Source organism: Anolis sagrei, chromosome 4 (genome assembly GCF_037176765.1).
Source record: "Anolis sagrei isolate rAnoSag1 chromosome 4, rAnoSag1.mat, whole genome shotgun sequence".
In the NCBI taxonomy this organism is placed as follows: domain Eukaryota; kingdom Metazoa; phylum Chordata; class Lepidosauria; order Squamata; family Dactyloidae; genus Anolis; species Anolis sagrei.
Genome location: NC_090024.1, coordinates 63,835,317 through 63,854,284, shown reverse-complemented (window position 1 = coordinate 63,854,284; position 18,968 = coordinate 63,835,317).

Genomic DNA, 18,968 nt, shown 5'->3' with positions numbered 1-18,968 from the left:
GCAGTTACACTGCACTATATTTATTTATTTATCCTATTTACACCCCACCTTTGACTTATACAACTTACAAGAGAGGCAATGATTCAATGCCTTAAAACACATACAATTCCAAAATATTTAAATTAAAAATTGAGTTAAAATTAATACATGTTACATAATTAAAAACATTCCATTTCATATTAAAATCACGCCATCCATAATCATAGTCCAGGTGGTTCCATAGTCATTGCATATATTCCAAATCTGTTATTGCACTGCACTATTCTCCGGTGCCCCTGGTGGCACAGTGGGTTAAAACACTGAGCTGCTGAACTTGCTGACCGAAAGGTCACAGGTTTGATTCCGGGGAGCAGGATGGGCTCCTGCTGTTAGCTCCAGCTTTTGCTCACCTAGCAGTTTGAAAATATGCAAATGTGAGTAGATCAATAGGTACCGCTCCGATGGGAAGGTAACAGTGCTCTATGAAGTCATGCTGGCCACAAAATCTTGGAGGTGTCTATGGACCATGCTGGCTCTTCGGCTTAGAAATTGAGATGAGCACCAACCCCCAGAATTGGCCACTAGTGGACTTACTGTCAGGGGAAAACCTTTACCTTTTATTCTCCTAAAGCCTGATCCCACATCTAAGATTTTACTTTTCTTCTGAAGGCTAGGAGGGAGGGGGCTGATCTAGTGTCTCTGGAGAGGGAGTTCCATAGTCGAGGGTCCACCAATGAGAATGGCCTGTCCCTTGTTCCTACCAACCGCACCTGCGAAGGAGAAGGGTCCAAGAGCAGGACCTCCCCAGACCAGGCCTGTAGCCAGGATTTCGTTTTGGGGGGGCTAAATATTTTTCAGGGGGGGGTTGGGGGGGCTGAGTTTCGGGGGGGGGCTGAGTCTGAGTGAAAGAGGGTCTAGCCTAGCAAACCTTTTGTATCATTACCCCAATACCCCCATGCATATGGGATATATTGATTATGGTGATCAGATCATGATATGAATAAACATAACTGTTTAAATAATGCACCAGTAAGGCCTTTTCGCGAACCACCATGAGAATTTCGGGGGGGGGGGCTGAAGCCCCTCAAGCCCCCCCCCCTCCCGGCTACATGCCTGCCCCAGACAATCTTAATTTCCGAAGCGGTTCATAGGAGGAGATGCATTCGGGCAGGTAAGCTGAACCGGAACCATTTAGGACTGTATAGGATAAAGCCAGCACCTTGAATTGTGCTCAAAACAGACTTGCAGCCAGTGGAGCTGAAATAACGAGAGTTGTGTGCTCCCTATACGCTGCTCTGGTGAACAATCTGGCTACTGCCCATTGGATCAATTGAAGCTTCTGAACAGTCTTCAAAGGCAACCCCATGTAGAGCGCATTGCAGTATTTGAGTCTACATTGACCATATAATGGAGTTCAATCTGCACTATGATGACAGAGTAGATGGGGCCTGAAAAACAAAGAAAAACAGAATAATATAGCAGCCGGTGTTGAGTAAATGAGGCCCCATCTACATTACCATATAATGCAGTTTGAGATTGCAGCTTAATTGCATTGATCTGCATTATACAGCAGTGTAGACTCACTTAATGCGGTTCAATACATTATATGCATTATATGGTGGTGTAGATGGGGCCAGAGGTCATACCAGTTTTGGAATTATAAGTCCAATTTCCTCCACAACTGTGAAAGAGCAGCAGAAAAGGAGCCAATTAGGAGCGGATGGAGAAGCTAATGGAATAGTGGCCCCTGCTGAGTAACTGAGGCAATCCCAATTTCTCAACAAGATTACATTTCCTCATGATCACAGAATAGCAAAGCCAGTTAGAAGGAGGAGGAAAAAACTACACAACTACACACAGTAGCCCCTGCTGAGTAAGTAACTGAGGCCCCCATCTTCACTGACCATTTAGTACCGTTCAAAACTAGCTTAAAACTGTGGTAGCCAGACAACAAAGTCCCACAACAGTGTGTGAAAGAAAGCCCTTACTGTGCATCAGTGCCAGACCTCTAGCCGGTTCCAGGATTTCCCATATAATCATTTGACCGTGAAGCCACTTTCTTTAATACCGATTTGAAACTGACTTAAGTGGTCAGTGTAGATGAGGCCTAAATGAAGCAACCCCAATTTTGAAATAAGAAGTTAATAACTGTGGAATGGCAGCAGAACGGAGGAGGAGGAGGAGGAGGGGAAAGCTAACAAAATACTAGTTGCTTGGGAGAGTTACATGCCCTCACAAAAGGCTGTAGGAGAGGATGAGAAGTTCATGGAAGACATTTTGTACAGGTTCAGGCTCCCTTGTCCGAAGTGATTCAAAACTATGGCCAAGAGAGTGACACCTTTGCCCTGTGAGGGTTCAATGTACAGGGTGTTTCAAAATAATGGACCAAATTTCAAAGTTATATGTTTCACGATGGTAACATATTACAATTACACAAAAAGTTACAAGCGGTTTAACAAGTTATCAAGTATTACTAACCATTTGGAGTAGGAAAAAAATCTTTAAAATAATCATAAATTAGGCCTTATGTTAAGGATTAGCACCTTGCAAATGACTGGGACTAGAGCATATTTGCGCACTGGGATAGGCATCTAGCAGTAACCATTGAAACTCTATGTAAAGCCTTTCAAATGGTAAGAGTTTCATTTATGGGCAGTTCACGGTTGCAGAGATATAGCGATCTCAAATTGGCTCCATCTTTTTGAAACACGCAAATTAAAACTTTGCTTCATGCACAAAAATGTTTGAAATATTGTGCATAAAATTCCCTTAAGGTTATACATCTGAAATGTAAATGGAACATAAATGGATTTCATGTTTACAACTAGGGACTGACCACCAATATAACACTCATAAATTGGAAGTAAGGCTGCAAAGTGCAACTCTACGTTTACCTATTCAGAAGCAAAGACAGTGAAAAGTCGACAGGAGATAAGTAAGGCTAGGATGGAAGCTTGAAATTAAGCCAGGTCAGATTCAGAATTATAAGTTTTGTTTTGTTTTGTTTTGTTTTGTTTTGTTTTGTTTTGTTTTGTTTTGTTTTGTTTTGTTTTGTTTTGTTTTGTTTTGTTTTGTTTTATATGCCACCTTTTGCCCAGGGGAAGATCCAAGGTGGCTCACAGATGAAATTACCATAAGAGAGAACCTTTCAATACAATTTTAAAAACAATTAAAATATAATTGTTGTGCTATTTTTCAGGGTAGTAGGCAGGGTGAGAGCAGGTCTATGGGAAGATATGGAAGCACCTGGAACTGTCAAGAAAACATTCTGGAGGCTTTCAAACATTTCTTTGTCTGCAGACATGTTGACTGAACACAAGTTATTATGCTAAGTACAGCAATGGATCCCAAATTGGGCTACGGCCCAGCAGTGGGCTGCGAGAACAAAAATCTGGTCTGCGAATCTCCTTTCCCTTTATTTCCCCTTTATTTATTTATTTTATTTTATTTCCACAGAGGTAACCAGTCACGTCGCTTTTGGTACTAATGTTGGAGAGAGGTCCCTAGTCAGAGTGGTCCCTGGTCAAGTGGTCCTTAGTCAAAGTAGTCCCTGGTCAAGTGGGCCTTGATCAAAATGGGCCCTAGTCAAGTGGGCCCTGGTCAAGTGGGCCCTGGTCAAAATGGGCCCTGGTCAAAAAAAGGTTGGGAACCACTGAAGTACAGGCTCCATGGATCACAGAAAAGTGTGATGAGAAGATGGTATGGCACTGTGAATGGAAGATGCACCTACACCCCATAGCATTGCCAAACTAGGAAGTCTGCTCAATTTTCAATACTTGTTTAAATGAGAGAATTTCAGCTGGTGTGGCTTATTTCCAGGTTGTATGTCAAGCAGCACTTTCTGAAATTCTCTCCAGGTGGTGGAAACCTATGTGGCCAAAGACATCATGGAAGAATATCAAAATGATGGGGAAAAGTAAAAGAAGGTTAAGTAGTAGGACATTTCTAGATCACTCATTTATATATTTTAGAAGGGGATAATATTAGAACAAGAAACTTCATGCTCTGACTGATAATACTAGATTATTCAACTGTGAGGGATTGACTCTACATTGTATGTTTATGTTCTCCAAATGTTCCTCATTCTTCTTCCAGATTAGATTGACCCAAGGAATTTCTATCTATTCATATTCCACCATACTTTTGTTTTTTATAAACCAATGTGATATTTTATTCCACTACCACTACCTGTTGAAGTTTTCAGCCAATATGGAATAGGTTTATTTCCTCTTCCAAATGGGAAGTATTGAAAACTGGATTATAGGACTGTCCTTTAATTTCACAATGCCAGTGACCAGAAAAACATCCTTACAATCCTTGAACTAGCCTTGTCCTCTGGACAAGACCAGATAAATTTAAATTGAATCAACATGAAACCCAGACACTTTAACATACCTGCATGCAAGAGCTTGTTGTATTGTTTATTTTTGGGGGTCAAGCTACAAGTTACATTGAGCACTCAACAGGCCCTCAATGCCACTGATTTTATTCGGAAGGCAAAATAGATGGTAAGCAGCTCTTGACATTGAGGAAAACTACTAAACTGTGAACAAGAAATACCAAACTCTCTCATCCCTTTCCCTGCCTTGAAGGGGAAAAAAAGGTTGGAGAGAGGCAATCCTTGGTGCACTATCCACATTTCTACTGTGTGGGGAGTGGCAATCAAGACAAGACAAGACAGTTGGTGGTCCTACTTCATTCTTGCTTACAACTTCTGGGCACCGTGGAAAGCAAATAGGGCCAATAGATTTGCTCTCTGAGGAAAACTGAGCAACTGTTTCTCCTTATTAGTGGTGCACCACAGAGGTCTTAGCCATGGAAAGAACAGTCATGCCATTATCCCACTCACTTGTGCTCTCCCATTGAAGATAGGGAGAACACAGTGGTGGATATTGGGTTAAACAATCCATTTGCTATGAACTGAGCATCTACCACGAGGTAGATGAGTTTTGGAGTCCCTGTTAGCACCATGATCCCACATCAGCATGAAAGGAATAATAACTAATCTTTTTGGTATTTTTTGGCATTCACGTTGCAGTATGAAAAGTTAACAATAAAGTGAGAATGGACAAAAAGAGTGATTTTTTTACCATTACTACAGTACTTGTACAGTTCTCTTACTGGGTTTGGTGGGGATGTGTTACATGTGCATGGTTTGAATTTGTTTATTCGCTTCTGCACAGTATTAGCCTTGGGACCCCATCCTCCATTGGCCCAAGTGCCCTATATAGCCAACAATGAAATCTGAATTTGATTTCCAGCCGTGACGTTGTCTGAATAGAATTTGGGTGTCCAGTTCTACCATTGCTGAACTCTATCAATGATGGACCTGAAATATTTATCTATTTTGTATCATCCACAGTGTCAAATATTTCAGCGTCTGGCACCAAAACAACTTTGGTGAGCTGGAACTACACCCGGTCGGGCACAAAATACCATCTTTCTCAATGGCCCAGTGAAGAGGGAAAGTGAGGTGTCAGAAATGGCCACTGATCCATAAAGGTAATGCCAGTTGTCCCTTCTTACACACAAGTGGAGCCATTCAGTGGGGGTGAGTAGGTGAAAAACAAGTAGTAACACAAATATCACTTTCCAGTAAGAAAGAATGCCAAAATTGCAGAGAGAGATGTCATTTGGGAAAACAATTAAAAGAATTATGTGCTGTTTGTTCTATTTCTGTGTTGCACCACTTAGGGTCCTTCTACACTGCCATATAATTTAGAATATTATCCATTACCTGCTTTGAACTTCATTATCTGAGTCTACACTGTCAGATAATCCAGTTCAAAGCAGACAATTTGGATTTTATATAGCTGTGTAGAAGGGCCCTTAAATAGAGTAGAACTTTATTTTTGGTCAGAATAAATATCAGAAAGGAAATTAAATAAATTTTAACACCTTGCATAAATTGAGGTGCTGATCTTTGGGTCCATCCGTGGTTCCTTTATGGATTACATTTTAAGAGATCCTGGTTTAGAGTATCTCTCCTCATAAACAATGTCTGTTAACTATTAGCTTTTCCTTCAGAACAAAAGTGGCTGGGTCAAGCACACTTCTTTGATAAGTATGCTTAACATACTGATCCTTATGTCAAGGACAGGGAGGAGCTATTTTCTCTGCTCTTTGGAGTATGGGACCAACACAGCTCAAAAACAGTTTAATTTGCAATGGGTTCAGGTGAAAGTAGAGGAAACAGAATCTATTATTTGTCCTGACTATTTCTCTCTGCTAATTTTAAACTACTCCCCTACTTTTTTTTTGGTCATTCTTGTTAGTAGCCCCGCAGAGGAATGTATTAATGCTTTTCCTCTTCCCCACAGCTGCTTTGTTTGCAGAAAAGTCTGCTCAGGATTTGTGTTCCTGGCAGGAAACTGTTTCAGCTAGAGGAGAAAGGGTGTGTTTGTGAAACTCAAATCTCACTCGGGATACAAAAGAGTCTCATTAACTTTCTCATTTAGTGCACTATGCCAGAACCTCAGCTGCACCATCCACAAGAGAAACTGGAGAACTTTTTCTCTTGGCTAAATCCTCTACTAGAAAAAGAGTGATGCAGTTACACTGAAAAAACAACACACAGTTTCCATGTGTGTTATAAATCCACCCATAGTTATTGTGCAGGTCACTTGCACAAGGAAATAATTCTCTTTTCTTTTCTTTGCAAGCTGAGTATACTGATACATCCCCAGTGTCTTTTGATCCATGTGCAATTATAAAACATTTTTTCCAAAAAAAAAGGGAGGAGTAATTTAAAATTAGCCAAGGATATTTCACAGGAAAAGACATTGAATTTGTCCCCACTTGTATTTTTTTGGTAAAAGTGAGAAAGAAAATATAAAATGGCACCACTTTAAAATATAGGGATACAATTACAATCTGGATTCTGGCAGCAAGAGACATTGTTTCTAGGCCACTAATTGTTTTTATGCTATCCTATATGTATACACAAATCATCAAACCAACTAACTACAAACAGATGTAAACCATTTTACAGTTTGTTTTTATGCACTAACCCCTGAAATGATATTGAAGCAGAAAATATTTCTCTCAGACAGTTGCACCTTTAATATACTGAATATAAAGGGAAGTTAATTTTTTTTGCAGAAGAAAATTAAGTCCCATGCCAAAGGAAAAGTGGTGATTACTTTAAGGCGGGGGAAACTTGTGACCTCATCAGACGATGCTTATTTTGGCGGCATATGCCGATTCAACCATAATTTACCCACGGAGCCCGCCAGAACCCATCTCATGACACAGAGGAACTTCCAGTGGGGTTCGACGGGTAAATTAGAACGGAACCAGCGTACCACTGTGGTAACACGGGATGCTTCTTGTGTTGCACCAGAAGCAATGGGGGAAAGCCGAGGGGTGAACATTTCCCCTCACAAGATTAGCTTCTTGGTAAGCCGGGTGATGCAGGGGATGGGGTGATGGGTTCCCCACGCCCCGATGGGCACTGCCGGATTCGCCATGATCCCGTGGTGATTACAGTGGCCCATGTGAAGAGGTCCTAACTTTGAAGACAGGATTTAGTTGTTTTGCATCTGAGGAATCAGTCATAGGCAATCCCACGTGGACAAGTATGATGCCTTCCAAGTGTAGGGTCTAGGCGGTGGGTCTGTAGAGACCTGTTATTGAGTTGCATGTTCTTTTGCAATGAGGACATCAATTTCCAGATGGAAGGCGGTCCTGTCAAGGATTGACTTGATGTGCCCTCCTCTTGAAATGTTTTTTCCTTTTGCCCTCCATTCATGCCTCCTTGAATTTGGTAACAGTTGACTTCCAGTTAGATTGCTCAAGCGCCAGGGCTTCCCATTTCTCATTATCTATGCCACAGTTTTAAAGGTGAGCTTTAAGCCCATCTTTAAATCTCTTTTCCTGTCAGCTAACATTCCATTTTCTGTTCTTGAGTTGGGAGTATAGTAACTGCTTTGAGAGACAGTGATCAGGCATTCGGACAACATAACCAGTCCAGCAAAGTTGATGATGGAGGATCATCACTTCAATGCTGGTGGTCTTTGCTTCTTCCAGAATGCTGACATTTATTCACTAGTCTTCCAAAGAGATTTGTGGGATTTGCAACGCAGATGGAATCGTTCCAGAAGTTGGGTGTGACGTCTACAGATGGTCCACATTTCACAGGTGTATATCAGGGTTGGGAAGACATAGGGGCACCTTCTTCTTCCAGAAGAAGGTGTAGCCTTCTTTTTCTTCTTTCAGCAGTTCCTCTCCTGCTCTGCGGGTCTCTTAAAGTACTGCTATATCAATGTTAAAGTGTCTCAGCTCTCTTGCAATAAAAGCAGCCTTGTATTCAGGGCAATCACTGTCTGTGTTGTGCAACAATGTCTGTGTGTTCCATGTTCCAATGTTATTTTTTTCTTTTTTGACTGCAAGGTAGTGACCCCTCTGGATGCATCAGTCCAGTCAGGGATAAGAGGGGCAGATAATATTTAGGGCACCTTTTCTAGCCCTCTCCCCATATGGGGTGAGTAGAGTGGATCCTTTAAAAAGGGCTGCTCAGTCGTGGATATATCTGCTTAACTACTCAACCATCACGGATTTTGGAGGTAGAGCGACTGAATCCATATCCACTTTCCATGTGCCAGTATATTACTAGGAGCTTCCAGATTTCACAGACCTGGCCTTGTCACCACTTGCTGATCTCCATAGGGCTTTTGTTGGTTTTGTTTTGTTTTTCTTGGAAGATCCCTGTGCATGAATTTTATTTATGTGTGGAGATCAGTGCACAGCCGATCAATACACGATCTTCACAGAATGAGGGTCCCATCCGGTGGCATTAATTAACCCAACGACCTGTGGGTTCTCATTAGTTGCAGGCTTCTTCCACTTTCACAGCCATTGAACCATATACCATGTTATAATCCATCTGCTCCACTGCTGAGAACTTCAGCTTGTGCTTGGTCTGGCTCTTCCCCTTCAGCCTTGCCATCCAGAGAAACCCAGGAGCACATTACTCCGACGGCTATGCCTGCAGGTTCACTGGAACGCACAAGCTTCTTTACAATGATAAGGTGACAATCCATCAAGAATTCAGTGATACCAATACATCTTCCGTGGCTTTTTCTTGTATCTGATTGTACTTTTACAACCATCAAAACTATAATGCTATATCTGATAGTATATGTCTCTGAATTCAGTGAAGAGAACATTATAGGATTGTAGCATTGCTCTTGAAGAAAGGGCTGATTGGTCACATTCAATTTGCTATCAGTCATGGAAATCAAGAGGAAGAATATACAACACAATTAAGGCTCCATATTCCAAAGACATGTTTCTCTTCATACCTCCAAGTCTTAATTCTTACAACATAGGCAATAAACAATGAGATCTACTCATTTCATTTTAGGTACAAAAATGGCTAAAGATTCCTCAGAATTTCTTCATGGCATGGAAGGCAGAAAATGAACAAAAGATACATTGCAAATTTTGTAAAGTGGTGCCACCAGAGTTTCATTGGTTTGTGCCAATGTAAACATGTCTCTTTCTTTCCTCCTTTGTAGGGAGGGAAAGTCCACATGCTAGTCAGAATTTATGCTTTGGTTGATGCTACATTTATATTGCAGGCTTGCTGTTTCTGGATGCCTTTGTGGTACTTCTTTCTGCTCAGGCATTTGTTAGTGATGAAGCTTCATTTACCCTGGGGCTGTCTGTCTCTGGCTTTAAGGACAACATCTGCACTGAATCTACTTACTTTTCTAATCTCCTAACCCCTCCTAACAGCGCTGCGGTCACTAGTGTGTGGGATGGATTGGAATGACATCCATCCATTTTCATTAGGCAGACATCATTTAGTTTAACTTAACTAGTACAACTCCGGTTTTCCCTTCTCAGTTTGCTCACTGACTCACTTCCTCTGCCCTGTATATAACCACCACTTCAGTTAAAAAGAACAAAATATTGTCCTTACCTCTATGGCCTTTAAACTGAAAAATCATCCAAACTGAACCAAAATGCCACACACTAGTTCAGTAGTCATTGACAGGACATGAAATTAATGGGAGCTTTCTGGCATGTGATTCCAGGGTGGAGACTTGACATGAGTTTTCTTGCAGTTCCAATTGAATTCTGTCCCTTTCTGGAAATAGTTCCTGTCTATTTATTTTTGCAAACCCCATAAAATGGCATGATTTTTAGGTTGTGGGGTCACCTTCCTGAAATAAGGAATAGGTAAAGCAATTTGCCCCATACTCTGTTGTCCTCCCTCTTCCCAGGGTTCAGAGCAAACTTGCAATGTTGTGAAAATTATGCTTAGCCTTAATTTAAAGACCTTCCTTGCTTCTTTTGTCTTGATGCTTGTGCCAGTGCTTATCTGTGACATGTGCTTGTTTTGCAGTACATTAGAACTCAAACTTTTGTTTCTGTGTTCTCCAATATTCATTTTCAGTTGCTGTATTTTCCTTCTTTTATCTTTCACTTTCTTCTCTTGTGATGTTGTATAATATCTCTTGGTACAAAATCAGTACAATGATGCCCCAGATACCTGTTGAAAATACCCATTTCAAAATGTTGACTAAGCCAAGTTACATTGTTCTGCTGTCATATCCTGTTTTCTTCCATGTACTCTCTCATAGGGCTACTTTGGTTCTTCATGTCAGTATAGATAGGGACTTTAGTGCTACTCATATTGAAAGGGATCTTAAAAAGGAACATGAACAAATGAAAATAAACGGTTTTATGGCAACTTATCAGTTTTCATGTGGCAGAGCAAAACCACTGCCAATGCTGGCTAGGGGATTATAGGTGCTAGAGCCCCAAAATTAGCTTTTCTCATCAGCAAGTCAGGGCACACTTTGTTGACTATCCGATATAGCTTGTGAGTAAAAAGAACCGATGAAGAACTTTAAAAAGTAGCATTATATGACAAGTAATGCAATAAATTTCTCAGCCAGATTCAAACCACAACAACAAAAATCCAATCAAAAGAGTATAAACAGGCGAGATTGCTATAAAGACCAGGGAAAGAAATGTGATGGTGTGTAAAGAATACTTTGAGGCAGGCGGCTTTAACTAGCATTCCTCTCCTAAAGCAACCTATACCAAGAGGTCTCTGTAGTTGGAAAGATCTTTACGCAATCATTGCTGCATTAGAAATATCAAAGAGAGGATTGCCTTCAGGCTTCCCCATTGGTATTCTGGTATAACTTTGTTATGTCTCTGCTTCACTGCAGGGAGACAGGCTTTAGCAGCAGAGAGGCAGTTTTTCACCTTTCTTTGCACTGTATATTTGGCTTAGATGAAACCTTGGCCTGGGTCAAAACCTGACTTGTTTAAGGTAATAGAAATACTAGTATATAGCTGCACAGCCTTCTGAGGATATTTGGAGGAGTTTGTTTTCTTTGTAAGTAAATACATTTTTTAAAAAAGCAGATATTCTGGGCATTTTTTTCTACACTATACTACTTTTATGTCTATGTGTAGAAGTCTCCAAAAATTATGGTTGGAGAATTCTGCACATACACATACTTCACAGCCATAAAATGAAAAGAGGGGAACAGGTAACAGTTCATTTATACCGAAGGCTGAATACTGTACCACAGGGCCCTTGGGGTTTGCAGTGTTATCCACAAAATATCGTACTAAAACAAAGCTATCTGTCTTAAAGTTTCAACAAGTTTTCTCCCCCACCTTCTTTATATGCTGTAACAAACTAACATGGTTACACCTTGAAAATTGCTAGTAAGATTCTCTTTGACACAACTATAGTTTTATATTTCTTGTACAAGAACAAAACATATTTCCAACCCAATAAAAACAATGTTATCCCACACTGTCAATATTATGATTTCTTTCTTCCTATAAAATATGGATTTGAGTTGGCAGGGGACATGAGACTTACCTTATAGTACAAATAAAAAAAATCATAAGCTCATGTAGGTATTGGAAGAACAACTAGTATGCCGGATTGTTTCCTAGTTTTTCATTGATCTGCAGCTTTTGGCTCAATGGAAATTGCAGAAAAGAGAAGCTGACTTTCACGATACACTTTGGGCTGTCTTATGACTTGTTAGAGAAATAATAATGGCACCATGCTTACAATTTAAGACCGAGGAATATTACCAAATCTGGGGGCAGGCTCAGTGGCAGGGAACACATCCTTTGCATGTAGAATTCCCCAGAATCAATATATTATATCGCCAAAATTAAATACAACAGACACAATTCAGAAAGTTGCTACCAATTGGCAAGCAGGAAGTACATGAAAATGTGTTATTAGACTCTAGATAATTTTCACAAGTCACCAAGGGTTTCTAATTCCTAATTCTTTAACAACAGAACGTCTTTCCCTTGTCTCATCCCAGGCTGCTGAAATAAAGAAAATAAAGTATGGAGGGAAGAATTAACAGAGCAGATATGTATATGAAAGTCTCCATGGCTGATAACCTGTTCTGATCCTGAAGGCAAAAATCAAGACAGAGCATATGGTCAGAGGCACCTTAATTTACCAGTCAATAGCTGGCACCCCAGTAGCTGCAATGGCTAAGTCTAGTTTAGATCTTTTCAGCTCACTTTTTTCATTGTGGAGGTTGTAATTCCTTACCTACTAACCAATGCCTACAATCCCTTCCTCATACCATCTTTTCTCTGTTACCTGGAGGTCCCTGAGCCCTTTGATCCTGAGTAATCCATGGCCAATGTGATGAATCATTGATAGTACTGGCCCGCACTTTGACTTGTTATGACAGATAACTGGCCCACAGGTTCCACTGTATTTTAGGAATTTTATAATTTTAATTTTTTAATAATTTTATTAATGAGATTTTTGTGCGCTGTTGATTATACTTATGTCATTGTATTTATACTTATGTATTGTTGTCTGCATGTGGCAGTTGGAGTGCTTCTGTGAGCCGCCTCAAGTCCCTTTGGGGAGATGGTGGCGGGGTACAAATAAAGATGAGATTATGGTGGTGTCACTGATGTAAATCTAGCTCCATTTCCAGAATCCAGAAGATTTCTGCCTACTGTAAGCTGCAGTTGAAAACAACCAGCAACTATTTAAAACTCTGGTCTGAATGTGTATATTACAAATGATAAAGTATAAGAAGCCTATTCAAATGTTCACATGTTGCTAAGTAACAATATTATTATTAATCAGTGAACTATTATTAATCACAATGAAATGAAAAAAAACTTTTTTGTTACTGTAGCTGTTTTAATGTATTTTTTGGAAGTTGAATATAAGAAAAAAAAACTAGAATAAAAATGTCATACCACACACAGTTCTCTCACAAATTCAATATTTTTGTCAATTCCGTTGTTATTCAAGTTTGAAAGTGCTGATGTTTCAATGCAGCTTCTTTACCTGCTTTTAACAGATTTTTGTGTTTTTTAATCAATACATCAAATAATTTTGAAAGTCTGTGAGAAAGTTTTAACCCCTTTTATACTGATTACTGTTTACTTCCCCCCCAAATCTTAGTTACATATTACAAAACTGTCAATGAAGCATAAACAAAAACAAAGAACACTCTGCACATTCTGCAGCGAATTTGAGGTCATTTTTGGATTTAGAACATCCAATTCCTAAAAAACCAGCACATATTTTAAGGTTTTTATGACCCTCGGTTTTGCAGGCCTGTATTATTTGTCTTGATCCCACATCTCTTTGGCTCATTTTGAACTTAATGTAGCCTTTAGCTTAATAAATTGGTACATACTTTTGCAGACCAAAATAAACAGGAGGTACTTGTCTTGATTAAGCCCTTGTATGCTATGGAACCAAAAATCAGAATAGCCTGGATGCTCGAGCAACCAAAATAGCTCTAATAACTGGTTGATAGAGAGAGGGGGACTACTTGCAACTATTTCCTCCAATGTGAGTAACATATTGAAAGACATTTAAAATACATGTATTTATCTATTCATAATTAGAAAACTATATTATATAAGCAGAAGACATCACCTAATTCTCTTTTATGTTGATAATAAAGATTTGACACTTTAAAAAAGATTTTGTGAATATTGCCAGTGTTAATAGCTCAATGTAAATTATAATAACTGTAGTTATGAGTTGTGGCAAGAGGCCAAACTGAGCCTCAGATGGTATTCAAATTGAAGACAATTTCAAATATTTCAGGATCTAATTAAATAAATGCCTATTCTAGAAAACCCACGAATTATCAATAAAATGTATTATTTCCTTGTCAGTACATACCGTTCTGAATTTTTCTAGGGCAAGGGTATATCTCAAATACTTTATAGTGTAATATTATGAGGTTTATATCATATTAACATTATTAACCTTTTATATAATACGCATTAAAATCAAAGATCGTCTTTGCACTTTCCTCTTCTCTCAATCAACCAAAGTCAGTTTGGGCTTTCTTCCAGTTTTCTGCCTTTCTCATTTTTCCCTTCTCCTTGCTTTCCAAATTTCTTTATCTCCTCACAACTTTCTCTAGGCTTCATTTGCAGGCCCATTCCTTCTGTATATTTCCATGAGTGCTTCCTCATCTACCTTTCTTTTTTTTCCATCTGTGTTTCCCTGTTTACTTCTGGTTTTTGGTTGACATGAGGTGGAAAGGACTTTCACGGTCCCTGGAGTAGAAAACAAGCTAGTATTTCAAGGGATCGAAAGTGATAACCATGTATTTCATGTTGCAGGAGCACCTGGTGGCGCAAAGGGTTAAACCCTTGTGCCAACTGGACTAATGACTGACAGGTTGCAGGTTTGAATCTGGGGAGCGTGCAGATGAGCTCCCTTTGTCAGCTCCAGCTCCCCATGTGCGGACGTGAGAAAAGCCTCCCACAAAACATCCAGGCGTTGCCTGGTCAATGTCCTTCAATTTTTCAAGTCGCTCTTGACATGAAAAAAAAAGTTGCATAAGAAACATCCTAAATAAATTGGGAAAAGTCAAGAGGAGACCAAAGAAATTGCTTATCAACTGTACCAGTTCTATTGTATTACGTTTCCAAATCCTCTAACATTTTACTGACGAAATTTGGAGCACATGTGGATAAATAAAATCAAAGAGTGATCAAGAACCAAAGTTCTTAAAGAAGAAGAACACACAAACTGAGAAAGGCAGTAGCACTTTATAGTTCCCTGGCCTTACTGGAAAGGGCATGATTCTGCCTTTTTCCCTTGCTTAATGAAGTTCAAACTGCCAATAATCTGAATTGTTCCTGCAAAAATCTGGGGCCCCTTCCACACAGCTGAATAAAATCCCAGATTATCTGCTTTGAACTGGAATATATGGCAGTGTAGACTCAGATATTCCAATTCAAACTAGATATTATGGGTTTTTCTGCCTTGATTTCTGGGTTATATGGCTGTGTGGAAGCACCCTGGGAAATCTAATTCAGAGCGGAGCCTTTCTGATTCAGGGTGGAGCTTTTGAGGCCCCGTTCCCTGCCACACGTTGCTTTGGCCCAGTCTGCTGGTCTCGAAAATAAAGTAATGAGAAAGTGTTGGTTTCTAATATATGTAATGTCTTTCTGCTTGTGGGTAAACAGTACTTCTTGTTGTTTCTTTGTCAGTGTTTATATGGAGATTGTCTGGTTTGCCCACTCTGGAACATGCAACATATCATTGCCCTTCTTTAGGTATCCCTTTCAAATCTAGGATACTATATCGGTCATAGACATATATGCATGTGTGTGTGTGAGAGAGAGAATCATATCTATCTGTATCTAACTATAACTCCCAAATGCCCAAATTCCATCTGTGTTCACATTTGGTCATATGGAGTATTCGTGCCAAGTTTGGTCCAGATCCACCATTGTTTGAGTCCACAGTTCTCTCTGAATGCAGGTGAACTACAACTCCCAAACTCAAGGTCAATGCCCACCAAACCCTTCCAGAATTTTCTGTTGGTTGTGGGAGTTCTATGTGCCAAGTTTTGTTCAATTCCATCATTGTTAGGGTTCAGAATGCTCTTTGATTGTAGGTGAACTATAAATCCCAGTAACTACAACTCCCAAATGTCAAGGTATATTTCCCCAAAACTCCATCTGTGTTCACACTTGGTCATATGGAGTATTCGTGCCAAGTTTGGTCCAGATCCATCATTGTTTGAGTCCACAGTGCTCTCTGAATGTAGGTGAACTAAAACTCCCAAACTCAAGATCAATGCCCACCAAACCCTTCTAATGTTTTCTGTCGGTCATGGGAGTTCTGTGTGCCACATTTGGTTCAATTCCATCATTGGTGGATTTCAGAATACTCTTTGTTTGTAGGTGAACTATACATCCCAGCAGCTACAACTCCCAAATGACAAAATCTTGAGAGAGAGAGAAGGACATACATTGGGTTGTTGGATGTCTTGTGTCCAAATTTGTGTCCATTCGCCCAGTGGTTTTTGAGTTCTGTTAATCCCACAAACGAACATGACAATTTTATTTATATAGATAAATAAATAATAAATTTGGAATTCCTAGCTAGAGAAGTCCTTGGCTTCCCTAAACTGCATTTCCCAGAATTCTGCAGGAGCACATCAGACAATTGGCCTCCATTTTATAACACTGATAGGAAAACATCCTACTTTGGAACTTCAAATTCAGTTTGCAGTGTTTGAAATAAAGAGGGAAAGTGGGAAGAAACTGGTACATTTTTAAAACAGCTGAAAAAATGGAGTGACAGAGGATTAATCAGGGCTGTCCTTGACAAATTCCTTGAGGAATTTCAAGTGATTCTCAGACTTTTTAGCTGTTATTTTTTATTTATTTATTTATTTATTTGGTATGCTTGTATACCGCTAATATCTCAGCCTGTGCGGCGACTCATTGCGGTTTACAACATGTTAAAATATACAATGTTAAAAAATACAATTCACTTAAACATATAAAAATTAAAATTAAGAATACATACAAAAAACATACGCAGTATTGGGCCACCAATACAGATCGGGACATCTCATAGTTAAAATCGTCATCCAATTCGTTGTCTTGATTGCTAATCCATGGTCAGATAAAACATCACGACGAGGGTCAATTGAAGACTTGCTCAAACATCCAGGTTTTTAGTTTTTTCCTAAATGCCATTAGCGAGGTCGCTGATCTTAATTCAGTAGGGAGGGCATTCCAAAGCCGGGGGGCCACCGCAGAAAAGGCCCTATCTCTCGTTCCCACGAGCCGCACCTGTGAAGCAGGTGGGATGGAGAGAAGGGCTTCTCCTGAAGATCTAAGGGTCCTGGTGGGCTGATAGGCCGAGATACGTTCGGATAGGTATGTAGGGCCAGAACCGTTTAGGGCTTTAAAGGTCAAAACCAGCACTTTGAATTGGGCTCGGTAGCTAATCGGTAGCCAGTGAAGCTGGTACAGCAGAGGAGTTGTGTGCTCCCTGCGCCCAGCCCCTGTTAATACCATGGCTGCCGCCCGTTGGACTAGTTGGAGCTTCCGGGCCGTCTTCAAAGGCAACCCCACGTAGAGAGCGTTGCAGTAATCAAGACGGGATGTAACCAGAGCGTGGACTACCGTGGCCAAGTCAGACTTCCCAAGGTACGGTCGCAGTTGGCGCACGAGTCTTAACTGTGCGAATGCTCCCCTGGTCACCGCCGAAACCTGGGTCTCCAGGCTCAGCGATGAGTCCAGGATCACACCCAAACTGCGAACCTGTGTCTTCAGGGGGAGTGCGACCCCGTCTAACACAGGCTGTAACCCTATACCCTGTTCGGCCTTGCGACTGACCAGGAGCACCTCTGTCTTGTCTGGATTCAATTTCAATTTGTTCGCCCCCATCCAGACCGTCACAGCGGCCAAGCACCGGTTCAGGACCTCGACAGCCTCCTTAGTAGCGGGTGGGAAGGAGTGACAGAGCTGGACATCATCTGCGTACAGATGACACCGCACCCCGAAACTCCGGATGATCTCGCCCAGCGGCTTCATGTAGATGTTGAACAACATGGGGGACAGTATTGAACCCTGAGGAACCCCACAAAACAAAGGTTGTGGGGTAGAACAGGAGTCCCCCAGTGACACCTTCTGAGACCGACCCTCGAGGAATGACCGGAGCCACTGCAGAGCAGTACCTCCGAGACCCATTCCCGCGAGGCGTCCCAGAAGGATACCGTGGTCGACGGTATCGAAGGCCGCTGAGAGGTCGAGTAGCACCAACAGGGACACACTCCCCCTGTCGAGCTCCCGACGGAGATCATCCACTAAGGCGACCAAGGCTGTCTCGGTACCATGTCCCGGCCTAAAGCCAGACTGTGCCGGATCTAGATAATCCGTGTCTACCAAGAATGCCTGGAGTTGTGAGGCCACCACACGTTCCATGACTTTGCCCAAAAAGGGAAGATTGGAAACAGGCCGATAGTTTACCAATTGAGTGGGGTCCAGTGATGGCTTCTTCAACAGCGGTTTTATTACAGCTTGCTTTAAGCTGGCTGGAAAAATGCCTTCCCGAAGGGAGGCATTAACCACCACCTTAACCCACTCGGCCAATCCCCCTCTGGCCTCCTTTAGAAGCCAGGATGGGCAGGGGTCTAGGATGCATGTGGTAGCTCTCATTCCTCCAAGCACCTTGTCCACATCCTCGGATTGAACCAATTGAAATGAATCCATCAAAATCGGACAAGCAGATGCTCGTGTTACATCCTCAGAGACTGCCGTTAATGCGGCGTCCAGTCCAGAGCGGATCAAGGCGACTTTGTCTGCAAAGAACCGAGCAAAAGCTTCACAGCGAGCAGCCGAGTCATCAGGGCACCCATCCTGAGTGGTGGGTTTTAAAAGGCCTCTGACAACTCGGAACAGTTCAGCCGGACGGTTCTTTGCAGACGCAATAGTGGCCGCGAAGAAAGTTTTCTTAGCGGCTCTTATTGCCGCGGCATATGACCTTAAAAAGGCCACAAACCGTGTTCGGTTTGACTCGCTCGGATCCGAACGCCACACGCTCTCTAGTTCCCTCTTCTTTCGCTTCAACACCGCCAGCTCCTCAGTAAACCAAGGGGCCGGTTTAGATCGGCTACTTGAGAGGGGACGTTCTGGAGCGATCGTGTCTATTGCCCTAGTCATCTCCCCATTCCAGAGAGCGA